Here is a 13189-nt window from a genome sequence, read left to right as displayed (position 1 = left end):
TCTGAGCAGTAGCTGGTAAGATATTGGCTCCCTCCTTGATGTGGGTGCAAATGCGAGCATTGCATGAGAGGACTGCAGGAGATGAGGTAAGGAGCAGAGGGGAGCAGAGCAGGGGCATGGGCATTTTCTGAAAAGGCAGCAAAAGAGATGAGCCGGAGCTGAACACTGTGGGACGTGGGGGCTGGTGAGGAACTCAGTTCAAATGAACAGGAGACAAAGCTCACCAAAGGAAAACATTTCTGTATGAACACACTTCTGCGTGAAACTATTGAGGAAAAAGAAAAAAAGCTGTGCAGGAAGAGCCCAGTGGTGAGTGGAGATTTGAGGCTGTAAGGAAAACTCTGCTTTGCTGACAGAGAAGGTTTTAACAGAGTCAAACCAGAAAGGGGCACAAGGAAAATTAGTGATGAAGAGCCATTTAGCAATTGAACAGAGGGGACTCAGAGAGCACGGGCATCTAGAAGAAGAATGTGGGGTGGTGGTGCCTCATAAAATGGAGAGCCAAGGACAGCAGAATGCCGTAGGCACTGCTGAAAGGGGGGGGGGTAGCAGAGGGCCTGAGCTACAACCAGCAGTTAAAGTGAAGCCAGCAGCAGAGGAACATCAGCAGGATGTTGGTGTGCTGCATTGCACCGCGGAAAGCAACAAGCAGACCTGGCTCTCCAGAGTCCAGGTGAGAGCTTGTCATTTGAGCAGATGGAAAAGTACCTGGCCCTACCCACATGTGTGACTGCAGAGAACCTCCAAGGACAGCAATTCAGCAGCAGTGACATTGCACTCTTCCTGACACTGCACAGAGCAGGAAAAAAAATTGATGAGGCATCTCTAATTCTGATAACAGGACCTAGGAGACACACTGATGACATCGGATCTTCTCATGGGGGCACAGGCCAGCAGCCATCCTGGGACAGAGTAAAGTAGAAGCACAGCCCGAGCTGTCCCATGAACACCGTTGTGAGACTGGCAGGATGCAGTCACCTGCATTTGGCACAGCAGGGAAGTGCAGTGTTTCAGACAGATATAAATCAACGTGTCAAATATCTCCAGTGCTGTGATACAGAAATGCCAGCAAAAGCAGTCCTGGGACAAAAAGCCTTCAGTCCCTGAAATTTGATAAAAAATCTTAGAGCTTACCTTACAGCAGAGCAAAGCTTTTCTGGATTTTGAAGACATGAGATGGATAGTTTGTCAGGGCCCTGGGTACATTCTCCCCCTTCTAGGATTTTGGCTGGCAGCTCCAGACCAGCTGGCTGGTCAGAACTGGTGAAAAAAAAAGAGCTGGAAGAAGCTGTTGTGGAGGATCCCCTGCATAGCTCTGCTGAGATGCTTTCATGGGAGATCCCCTCCTTAGCCTGGGAACTGCTTTTCAGTCACAGCTCTCTCATGCTTGACTCCTGCCTGAGTTGTGCCATGGCCATGTTCGTGCCAGGCTGGTACCCTGCTGATGGGAGCCCTGACCCTGCCATGAGCTCTTGATTTCCTGGCTGAACCTCAGGCTTGCCTCGTCACTTTGGGTGTTGCTGCTCCCGGTTATGGTTTCATTGTGCCTGCCAGGCTTGGGCAGGGGCACTTGTCCAGCAATGGATCTGTGCTGCGGTGGAAAATGATGGATGATATCTCCTCTGCTGCAGGGAAATTGAATCAGCAGGAATCACTGAAGATGACATTCCAGGCTCCCTCGGGATTCCAACACAACCCCTCCGTGCAAGAAAGCAGCTACTGCCTGAAATTATGAATGCACACCATGGCATCCACCACCACACCATGGCATCCACCACCAGCATGACTCAGAAAGAGCTGGGGAGCAAAGCCTGAGGCACAACTAAAGACAATTGAGCAAGTGGAGAAAGCACTGGAATGATTTTGCATAATAATTACAGGGAAAGAGAGAAACATCATTATAATCTGTAGCTGCACAGGCTACTGAGATGAATAAAGCAACAAAATATTGCTCTTTGCACACCCGAGATGTGATCACCTGTCTGCTCTCTACACCAAATGTGCTACATGTACTAAATGCTCCATGTGGGCACAAGCAGTTCAGGCTGGACCAGGAAAGCAGAATGGTAATGACTTTAAGAACACAGTATTTCAAGTGTCTGCCTCTTGAAATACTGCTTATCCTGGAGATATTTCCCAAAAGATTCCCAAAATAACACAAAACTGGTGAAGGGCGAGAGTCACTCTTGATGATATTCTTAGGCATGACAGATGCAGAGAAAAACATGACAAAAACCCCCATACATCCATTGCTACACCCCCAAAAACCAGCAGCATTACCTACATGAAGCAGAGAGTGCAGCCTAAAATTGAGTCACGGCAAAATGCAAATCCATGCAAAGGAACTGAATTATTTTGTCCACGCTGCAGAAAGAGAAGACATCAGATTTGATTCAAAGTAAAGAAAGCAGCTAATGAACAGCAACTTCCCTCTCAAAGTCAGCAAATGCACAAGGAATATTGACATACCTCTCAAGATTTGTACCATGAGCAGCATAAATGCATGTCTTATGAACTGGGGAAGGATATAAATGAGGAAGGCTTAGAAGGGGCATTGGCAAGAAAACATTAAACAAGACCTCCAAATCAACAAAAGCAAGAAAAATACCACATCAGACAGTTAAAGCAGCAGAAAGGACCTCTGGTAGCATATGGATGAACTGAAGCCAATGCTGCAAAACTATATTCCTAGAAAAGCACTTGTTTGGCTGTCATATTTTACTCTGGCACCATACTGGACCACAGGCTAACACTGCAAGCAATTCACAGTCCCTTAGCAGATGTTCTTCACAAGTCTCATGCTCCTGTACAACCAAGTAATTCACATATAACTCTCAACCTAGAAAGACTCAAATTGAAAGGGAAAATATAATCAGAGGAAGACAAGTTCTTCTGGCATGTCTTCTTCCTTGAAATTTCATACCGGATAGGAAAAAAAGTGTCTACATTTAAGTTATCAGAATAGCAGGAGAAAGCAGAATGTGGAATGTGCTGGGTTTTAAAAGGAAGCAAAGAGAGCAGAGTGACCCACACAAGAATAACAAGCTCCCTTGGCTATTGCAGACTTTTGGAATGAGAAAAACGTTGTCTGCAGAGAAAACAGTAAGGCTGAAAGGTAAGGAGAAACTGTGATTCCTAGCAAAATGGATATATATATATATTTAAAAAAAAAAAAAAAAAAGACGGACAAAGGGCATTTTGCTATAGTGCTTTAGAAAAAGAAAGTAAAAGAAAACATGAGTTTTTGACATGGTGCAAAAGCATGGGTAGAAGGAAGTATCGGACATTGCAGCTCAAACAGAAACAGTACTGCTAGAGATGAATCATAGTTTGTGTTATCGGCAGAAACTGACAATTAGGAGAGATACCACAACCTACTTATCATGAATTATTGTCACAAGGTAGCTTTTGTTTAGCTACATCATTACCTATCAAATTTACGGCACTGTGTCGAATCCCACAAAGGCAACATACAGTTTACAATGATGTCTGCAGTTCTTCCAATAAAGTGGGGTAAGAGGGTCCAGGAGAAGTTCTTGGGATGTCAGCTGCTGTCTGTGTGATTAATGTGTCAGGAGCGTGGGAGCAGACTGTGAGGGGCTGGGAGCCAGCTATCGGTGGAGACGTGCACAGAGTTGTGCTGTTAATTATCATCTACAGTTTCTGAGCTGACCTTAGAAACATTGTCACCAGCAGAGAGGCCATTTACACCACAAGGGCTGTGCTCACGAAATGACACAGCAGAGTTCAAATGCAATGGCAAGCTCTTCCTCTTCTGTCCACTACTTTTTCCAGCTGCCCCTTATTTGAATCAAATGGCAACATATGTCATACTCTGAGCTTTTTCCCATTTGTAGATGGGATGTAAAGATGGGGAGGTGACTTTTAAGAGAGACTGAGCAAGCAATTCTGGGATCCTGTTTCCTCTTGTTTGCATACAGGTGTGTGTGAAGATGAATTGAGCCATGGGGTGGAAGCAGGGCTTGAAATGTTGAATTAATTCAGTGCTGATCACTATTTGCTGAGGGCAACAGCAGCTAAGGCAGTGCAAGATTTTGGGCATTTGATATGATATCAAAATGTCGGAGACTGACTACTGCAATTTAGGGACATGGTTTAGTGGGACTTGGCTAAGTTTGCAGTTGGACTCAATGATCTTAAGTATCTTTTCCAACCTAAATGATTGTATTATCTCAAAGAAGAAACTTGTGGTTTCAGAGCAAAAAATGTAAAATGTGACCCAGATAGAACCAAAGAGTAAAAGACAAAAGAAAAACTTTGCCAACTCATCTGTTTCTCTGAAAGCTCAGCATGAAGCCTCCAAATTTCCCACACTTCCATGAGGGAACAAACAAGCACTGAATGGCTCGTCGTCTGCAAGAGGTGTCAAAATAAGGGGGTAATGGTTTTATCTTCCCTTTGAACACCAAATTCTGTGTTGCATTGGCCCAAGTTGTCACCTAATTTTTGGTCCATCGTAACAGAAATGCAACAGTTTTGTAAGGGAAGGGAGATGCCCAGCAGGACTGTGCATCCTTGTTCTCCAACCAGAGCATGCAAGGAGGAGAAAAGAGACTTTATTTGAAAAGTGGGCCAACCAATATCACATCCAATATGCATTTGCAAAATACAAGTCAGTCCTGGCTCATCCAAAAGTGCCAGGCTCACCAAAAATACCAGCATCTCATGGGGCTTTTATTGTTTTCAAAGGTCTGTAATTTGAACATTTTAGGGCATTGAGGAATGTAAGTTGTTTAGTGAGATCGCAAAATTCTTCTGTGAAACTTGTTCTGTTTTCAGTCTTGCTGTGCTGTCTTTGGAGGGTTTAACCAAAAGGTATTTACAGGCTAAGCTCCCAGACAGTGGGGTTACTTAACTGGGAGGGCTCAGGTGTCTCAAGTATTGGTTTTAGAGGACAGAGTTGGTGGGAAAGAGGGTCCATATCCCCAGAATTGGTGTCATACGAGGGGAATGAGTCTGGGAATATGCACTTACTACAGATCATAAACCATGGAATTTCCTTTGCTGTGATCTACGTCCATTGCCACTCATCCTTTCAACTTGGACCTCTGTGAAGTGTATGACTCTCCCATAACCCTCCCTTTAGTCAAAGACAGCAAGTAGGTCCCCCACAACCTTTGTTTCTCCAGTAGTAACAAACCCAGGTTCCTCAGTGTCTCCTTATGCGTTAAGTACTCCAGATTCCTGAATTTCTTGGTGGACCCCACTCAGCATATCAATATCCTTCATGTTCCAGATACAGCCTTGTGAGCACTGAATAAAGGGAAATAATCCCTCCCCTTGATTTACTCTCTTGCTTGTGCAGTCCAGTATGCACTTGGCATACATGGCTGCTGAGTGCACTTCTGACTTCAACTAGTAGTTTTCTGGGAGCCTAAGGCCTTTTTCTGCAAAGGTGTTTTCTGGACAGTCAGCAGCCAGCCTACGCTGGGAAGAAGGGCAAAACTTTGCCCTTTTCACTGTCAAACTTTGTGAGGCTTCTGCCAATCCTCTTCTCCAGCTTATTTAGATCTTTCTGAATGGCAGCACTGCCCTCCAGCACACTCAGCACTACTCTGGGTTTGTATCATCTGTGAACTCTTCAAGGTGTTCTCTTCCTCCTTTTCCTCCCATAGAAGAGGATGTTAAATGGTATTCGTCCCTGCATTGACCCCTTGAGAAATGTTACTCACAAGTGGCTTCCAATTAGACTTTGGAATGTTGACCTCTACCCTTCAAGTTCACCTGTCCAGCCTGTTTTTTACTCACTTTGTAGTCCACTCATCCAGTCAATACCACCCTGTGTTGGCTACAAGGATGCTATGGCCCAGTATTCTAATAATCCAACACTTAATTTGGTGAGGGAGAAACATGTATGCACCTAGACAGCAGTCATCAAAGAGGTTACCTGTATCACATTTGGCCACATCTTCTCAGCTGGCAATAGATCAGCTGGATCAAAGCTCTCTGGAAAGTGGTAGAGCGAGACACAGGGCCAGAACTTACACATGGCAGTAAAACTGTCAGGGAATTGTGGCAAGCGGCCAGAACCACAAGCTGTGCTATGCCAGTCACAGATGGGAAATGGAAATTTGTGACATTTTGTACTTCAACCCAAAATCTGAACAGATTTTCATGAGACCATATTAAAAAAGTTGTCTTTCCCTGACTTATGTACCCTGCCACATTTCATAGACTTCCTACAACACTGCAAGTATTGCAAGAAAAAGGAAAGTCATGAAAGGGTAAGGGAAGAGCTTTTTCATTTTAGCTTAAGGAATGTACCAGGATGCCAAGTTTTAGGAGTGTGAACTCCTCTGTAAAATCAAAGGAATCAGGATCCAGTTTTCAGCCAGGGTCCACTAGTTATTTCTAACAGCTGGCCACAGGAACCAGTTGCTGTAGTCCAGAAAGACTGGTGTTTGTGCTGATAAATTCAAACAGTTTCCTGAGGGGTCTGATAAGGTCAGCTGAGGATCTGAAAGGAAAAAACTGAAGGGAATGGGTCCTCTCTCACATGTAAAGTTCTTGCTTCAGCTTCCTGAATTTCTACTTCTTTTTGAAATGGTTGAAAAAACAAATCTGCACTGTTAAAACTATTCTTTTCCCAAGACCCCTTTCAGAACACAAGTATGCTGTTTCTGTAAGAACTTAAAAGGAAATACATGTCTGAGACGGAGAGCAAGAATGGAAAATTTCAGTACAAACAAACGGTGAATGTTTGGCAGCCAGGACAAGGTTTTGTAATGCACTGTATGAGAGGGGTTGTCTTGTTGGCTCTACCAATGGTCAGATTTCTAAGGAAAGAAAAGAATGTGCTTGTTGGAATGTTTTTTCTTTTGCAGAAAATGCTCCAAAAGGCTGTTATGGTGGTGAAGTAGCAGGTATTTTTTCAGATGGAGTCTAGTGTGTTCCAAAAAAATGTCTGTGCCCTCTTTCTCTTCCTTTCCCTTGTCCTAGCCTTGGCCAAACTCTTTAGGCACAACTCTTCTTTGTCCTGCTGTACTCGGCCTTCCCAGCTCCAGCCCACTTCCTTCTGCCTTTATTTTACTGAGATCAGCCTTGCCAGCAGCGTGGAAACAGAAACAAATGGATTTAGCTTGTGTTTTCTGCGCTTTACAGGACTGCGAAATGATGGAAAGCTTTGGTGCAACCTTATCTGTCCATCAGGAAGGTCAGTTGAAGTTAAGTACCATCATTAGGAATGCAAGACTGCAGCCACCAGGTTTCATGTTCTTTCCCATCTCCCATCAGGAAATGACCCAAGGACGCATATTTCTCCACAGATCATCTATTGCTTTTCCCAAGGACACAAATCTGGCCATCTTAAGAGGGCTTTGTTTTAGTGTCTTTCCATTTTCAAACACTAAAATGAGGCATTTCCACTACAGAACAGTACTTTTGTTTGAAAGGTAATCCACCATGAGAAGGTAAAAATGGAGCTGTGTCTGAGGAGTAACACAATGTCCATATCTCCATGTCATCACATGAGCTGAAGGCCACTGCGATGGCCCTGGCACTTCCCGCTCACTGGATGGGTCTATGGGTACCGGCTTTTATCTTCATAGGTTTGGGTGAGGGCAGCAGCATGCGTTTATTTGAAGGGTGGATGAGTTTGCCCATTTGATTCCCAGGTGGAGGCAGGGAGTCTGTTATTTCTGTGCTATCCTGATGCCTTTGCCAGTTGCTCAAGCAGCTTGAGGAAGGAAAGACATTTACCTGCAATGCTGAGCAGAATGGTGAGGACCAGATGGGAAGAAAAAGGGTTATACTGGGACAGCCTCCTGCCCCTGAAACAGGGAGAAGACAGTGACTGTGGGTAGCAAAGGGTGACCAGGGATGTGTAGGACAGGAACAGTAGGATCTGGAGTACTGAGGGAGATCAGACTGAGAGTGGGGAGACACAGCCAGAAGCAGCTGAGGTGGAGGGACTGTGGACAGCCTGAGGAGAGACTGGGAAGGATGGGTGACTGGACAAGGAGCTGGAGGAAGGGAGCCTTGGATCAGAAGATGGATGTTTGGGGGAATGGTGGTGAGAAGAGGAAGGAGCCTCAAAGCTGAAGGTAGACAGGTACTTTGAGGGGCGAGTAGAGAAAGCATGCAGGGAGCAATTCCAAGGAGGGCAGGCAATGACTGGAGAGCAAAGAGAACTGGGAGGAGAAAGCAGCTCTGGGTACAGGAAGGACTGGAGCAAGGCAGGAATGAAGGAATCAGACTGGGAAGCTAGGGCTGAGTCACATGGTCACCAAGAGTGAGCATCCACTCCTCTGCTGCCCATCAAGCTCAGTGCGACATGCTGTCAGCACAGAGGCAGCACCCCCTCCTTCCAATGGTTCATTTACAGAGGCTCCCTCTTGGCAATTACTCCAGCCTCACTATTGTTCTGGGTGGTGAGCCATCTGATATCACAGTGTGGGGGTTTGTTTTGTTGCTATTGATTTTGAGTGGGTTTTGTTGTTTTGGTTTTTTTTTACTTATTTTTTTTGGAAAATGGGACAGATGAGTGTCTTGCCAAGTTAAAATGCTTTGAACCATCAGGACATGGAAAGTTATTTCAGATTGTCCCTTGCATTGCAGTGAAACCGTAAGTGACCCCTTCACATCAGTTGCTCCTCAGGAGCTCCATACACATGGCCTGTGCCAGCCTGTGTGCTGTCATCTCAGCTTGGACACCACTGCTCCCCACTTCCCTTTCTCTTCCCTCCCCTTTTTCTGGGCTCACGTCTGTCTCCTCTGGGTGGCACGCTCTTCTTCTTCCCTGAACAGATACATCAGGAGATGTCTGTGTGTGCTTATCGTGTGGTCTAACCAGGGCCTGCTCCCGAGCCACGTGTACCTGCAGCGATTGCAGTGTGCCCTCTGCTGTCTTGATATTGACGTAGTCTGGAGTTTCTGAGAATTACACAAGATGAGTCTCTGCCCAGAAGCAAAATCATCTGTGACCCCCCTGCCCCTCTACCGCCTCAGCTGAGGGAGCTGCAGCATTTCTTAGCAGACAAGAAAAAAACACCATTGCTTCGGGGGAAATGTCTGATCTTTGCTGTGACCGAACAATGTAACCAAGTTGTTTTTAACTTTGTTTACCTTACAGTTGCAGTATTACATGAAAGAAGAAAAGAATGGAGAAGATATGATCCCCAAAGGGGAGACAGAATCAACTAGGTGTAGTACACCATTAGCTAAGGCTAAATTTGCCAGGTTTTCCTACTGTTGCCTGATCAGAGAAGGAGAGTAGGAGCAGATGTCTCTGTGCAGCTGAATGCCTATTTACACACTATTATTGAAGGAAATGCAAGTGAAAGAATTTGTAGACAAGAATTAATGTAGGTAGTTATGCATTTTCAGTCAGCATTTCACATTACTTTTAGGTTTGTAGCAACCTTACACTATTAATGCCTGAATACAAAATTATATAATGATCATAATTCCTAATTTGGAGCCATAGCATATATCAAACTAATTCCTGCTGTCAAGCAGAGTAAAGTGCCAGAGTGACTTCATCAGTGACTCAAGTCATCTATGGCCAAGATCTGTCCCGTTCCAGGAGATTTCTCAGAGCAATCAACAGCTCCATTTCAGATCACTGATCTCCCACATATGGAGACCCATACAGATGTTGAGGAACCTCATGTCTGGGGACACAAGAAGGGGTGAGAGTAAGTTTAGAGGTGGTAGATGAACACTAAAGGATTTGCTGTGACAGTGGTGCAGCACTGGAACAGGTGTCCAGGGAGGTGGTGGAGTCTCCATCTGCAGAGATCTTCAAGATTTGGTTAGACAGAGGCATGGCCAACCAAAGGTGTGTTGGCAATAGCCCTGCTTCAGGTAGGAGGCTGAACTACACAGCCACCAACATCCCTTCCAGACTGGCATTTCCATGATTCTGCAGGGCAGCCCAAATCCTCATGGATGTCCAGCCTGGCAGAGGTGCTCAGATCACATCATCTTCACTTTGATAGTCAGTTCAACTCTGCAAACAGCTGCCAAAGAAACAGTTTCTCTCCATCTTTCACCATCTAACCAGGTGCTTGGAGCATTTATATGGAGTCAAGGAGACATGCTGCTAGGCTTAGGATGGGAAAAAAAAAAAAAAGAGATAAGGAATTTTTCCAACCTTTTTGTTGAAATCTTGAGGCTTAAAAGTGAGAATAAGTCAAATTCATCAAGCCAGTTGAAACAAGGTCTGGTCCAGAAAGCAGGGGTCATGAACTCTGATCCTGGAAACCATGCCTGCCTGTGTTTTTTGCTTCCCAGAACATCCTGATAAAATGCAGAATATAGCAATTGGGAATAGAATAGTTCTGCTCAGACCCCTCTTGTCCTGGGGCAGCCCTTTCTTATGAAGCTGCAGAGCCCCACTCCTTTCTGATTAGAGTACTGGCAGAGGAGTCCTTGCAAACCTTTCTGCAGCTGTGTAAGACGTGGTTGTGAGCACCCCTTTTTTACATGTCTTCTGTAGCTTTATTTCAGTTCTTAGAGCTGAGTCGGATGGACGGAGACACGTAGGGAACCTAATTTCTGGGTGGTTCTCTTCGAGTAGGTTCTTAACTTTCTTGCAGACTTGAAATACGATATTGGAGATTTTCCTTTTCAAGGCAGATGAGATCACAATGCTCAGAGAAGCTTTAGCAAAGGACTCCCGAGGACCAGAATGGCAAAATTATGTGAGGATGCAGAAAGGGACTTCGTGGGTTCTTCAAATGTGCCCTCCTAGCTTGAGGACCTCCTCTGCAGCTGAGCTCAATGGAACAGGGAGTCTGCAGAGCAGAGCCTGATGCCATTCCAGTAGCTGGTTTCTGTTTGCAGAAAGGGATCTGCTCAGGTCTCTGCAGTAAGTAGGTGGTCCAGCTCCACACATGTGGTTCCCCCCAGCAAAGGATGATGCTTTGAGGAGGGGAAAGAAGAATCCAAACAGAACGCCTCCCTTGAATTTTCCCTCCCTTCTTCCAACCCTGTTTGGTAGTTTTCTACAGCAGGGGCAATTTGACCCCCAGACAGAGGAGTCTCACAAAATATGAGTAAGTCTCAAGGGTTCAACACAAAAGCCCTTTGTGCTGTACGCTGTGGAGTTAATAATCAATCACAGTTGTCTACCACCAGTCTCTATAGTCAGTTCCACACAATGTGATTATACCTCATCAAAGTTAATTTACCAAGCTGTTTAAATGGCTGTACAGTACATTGAGCCTCCTCCCATCACTAGCATCTTTTTCAGCTGCTCCCCTGCTGAGGATGCTTCAGGCTGGGTGGTCCCGGCAACACCCTGCAGCATTTTTCAGTCTTGTCAGCAGCCTGGAATAGTGTCCTTTCTTCTGAGCTCCTGGCTTCGTTTCCCAGCCCAAGTTACAGGAGTCCTGTGGAAAATGATTTGGAGGACAAGAGGCAGCTCTGATAATGGAAAACGTCTGTGAGGGATTGGAACATTGGCTTGTAATCCCTGGACAAAACTGCCTCATTCAGAAAAAGGGGAGGGGGGAGGGGAAAGCATGCAGAACAAAGATCTTATTTCACTTCATGAAATGAACACGTGATGTTTTCTCTGGAATGCCTCACTGACAGACAGGCCCAAATTTTCCAGGGACCATGGCTTTTATTTAAGCTCAGACAAGGCCATAAATGGCTGTGAAAAGTATGTAAATTCACAGCTGATGTTAATTTGTCATTTCCAGGCTCCACACTAACTCAGAGCCGTGCCATTCCCAGGTTTGCACTTCCTGGAGAGTGGGATGGTGGGAGAGGCCTCTAAAAGCCCTGCCCCAGAGCTTCTGGAGAGATGTTGTGTACACGATGTACAGATTTGCATTGGCACAGAGTTACAAAGCATGGCTCTATCCAGACCTGCCTGTGTCACCTGTCTGTCGAGCTTCTCCTCCCAAAGTGGGATGGGTACCCACAGGAGCCAAAACTGCAAGCCAGATGTTTTGTCTGGAGCAGATGACCTTATACCTGCTAAATGAAGATAAAGGCAAACTTGTAAAAGATACTGGAGATACTGGAGATCAGGGTTCAGTGGTCAGTTCAACTCTTACTGTGGAAGTCATGGACATAGAGATTTAAACAGTCAAAAGTTCAGATCCAGTGAACACACTCCGTTTCTACAGTTGGGAGTCTGCTAGTGGTAAAGTTAATGAACTTCTGAGTATTGGTTGTACAGATGAGATTTGAGAAGATGCCACACTTCCACTGTGAATTTATCCCTTTCCTCACCCTTTCAGAGCCAGGCAGACCTCTCCAAATCTGTGCCATTCAGCTGGAACCTGCCTGTCTCCTTTCCAAGCCCTGTGATGGTGCTTTCACCCTTTCTTTTTGCTCATGGCTTGCTTTGCTCATCTCTTCCAGTCTGTTGTTCTGCCAAAAAGGCGTCTCTCACCTCCTTTGCCTTGCTATTTAACAGAGTTCAGTGGTCTCTGCAGCACTGCACTGGCCCAGAGTAGTGAGTATATCATCTGAGCTTGGCCACCCAGCTCTCCCAGTTTCCATTCTCCTGGGACAACTCATTTGCTTTGCAATCACAGCTTCTTAGCCACTTTGTTTCCTATCACTAACATTTCCAATCCAAAAGCTTTCTCTCACACAGGTTGAAAGCAGTGACCTTTTCCTTTAGATTGGCTTTGTTTACAGCTATTACTCTTCTTACACGTAAAAGGTCTGGCATAAATCCTGACCCACAGGGGCAGCTTGGCTGCAACAATTAAAGGCCAGCATGTCCAAATATGAATGTCTAAGGTCAGACACTCCCTCCATACTTACCACCTAATGCAACAGCCATATTTTTAGGTGCTCAGCAACTGCACTTGCCAGTCTCTGTGGTGGGGCCAAGGGTGCTTAGCATCTCCTAGGGAATGAAAGCTCTGGTTGAAGACAGGCATTGTACCTTTGTATGAAGGGAAACTAAAACCCCTTGGTTTCCACTCTTTAGCCCAAGGCTGGGAGGGGAATATATGATTTCATAACATTTCTAAACAATGACAACAGCTAGTCTCTAGGGTGAGCTGTGTTTACTAACACGTTGCACATTTTCTTGCTTAACAGCATAGTTTCTCATTTTATAGGAGTCCCTGAACTCATGTTTATGTTCTAGGTCAGCTGTCCAAATTTACATGGCCAACTCCCAAGCTTTCTCATATACACCATCAGAACAGACATCCCGAATCTGTGTACAGAGCATTGCAACAGTCTGCAGTTAAAC

General features: G+C 45.3%; 1 long non-coding RNA gene across 2 annotated transcripts in view; it reads left to right on the top strand.

Moving 5' to 3' along the window:
- LOC113966480 overlaps nucleotides 1–13189 on the top strand; it is a 45245-nt gene that overhangs the window by 26605 nt on the left and 5451 nt on the right. Inside the window, exon 4 of one of the 2 annotated variants that reach the window (XR_003533842.1) lies at nucleotides 3064–3115. The exons of the other annotated variant lie outside the window; for it this stretch is intronic. This is a non-coding gene — a long non-coding RNA (uncharacterized LOC113966480). The remainder of the gene's footprint in view (nucleotides 1–3063; nucleotides 3116–13189) is intronic. 2 annotated transcript variants of the gene reach the window in all.

Source organism: Neopelma chrysocephalum, unplaced genomic scaffold, assembly GCF_003984885.1.
Source record: "Neopelma chrysocephalum unplaced genomic scaffold, ASM398488v2 Primary Assembly neopelma1_60, whole genome shotgun sequence".
Taxonomy (NCBI): domain Eukaryota; kingdom Metazoa; phylum Chordata; class Aves; order Passeriformes; family Pipridae; genus Neopelma; species Neopelma chrysocephalum.
This window is presented reverse-complemented; position numbering and strand designations above follow the sequence as displayed.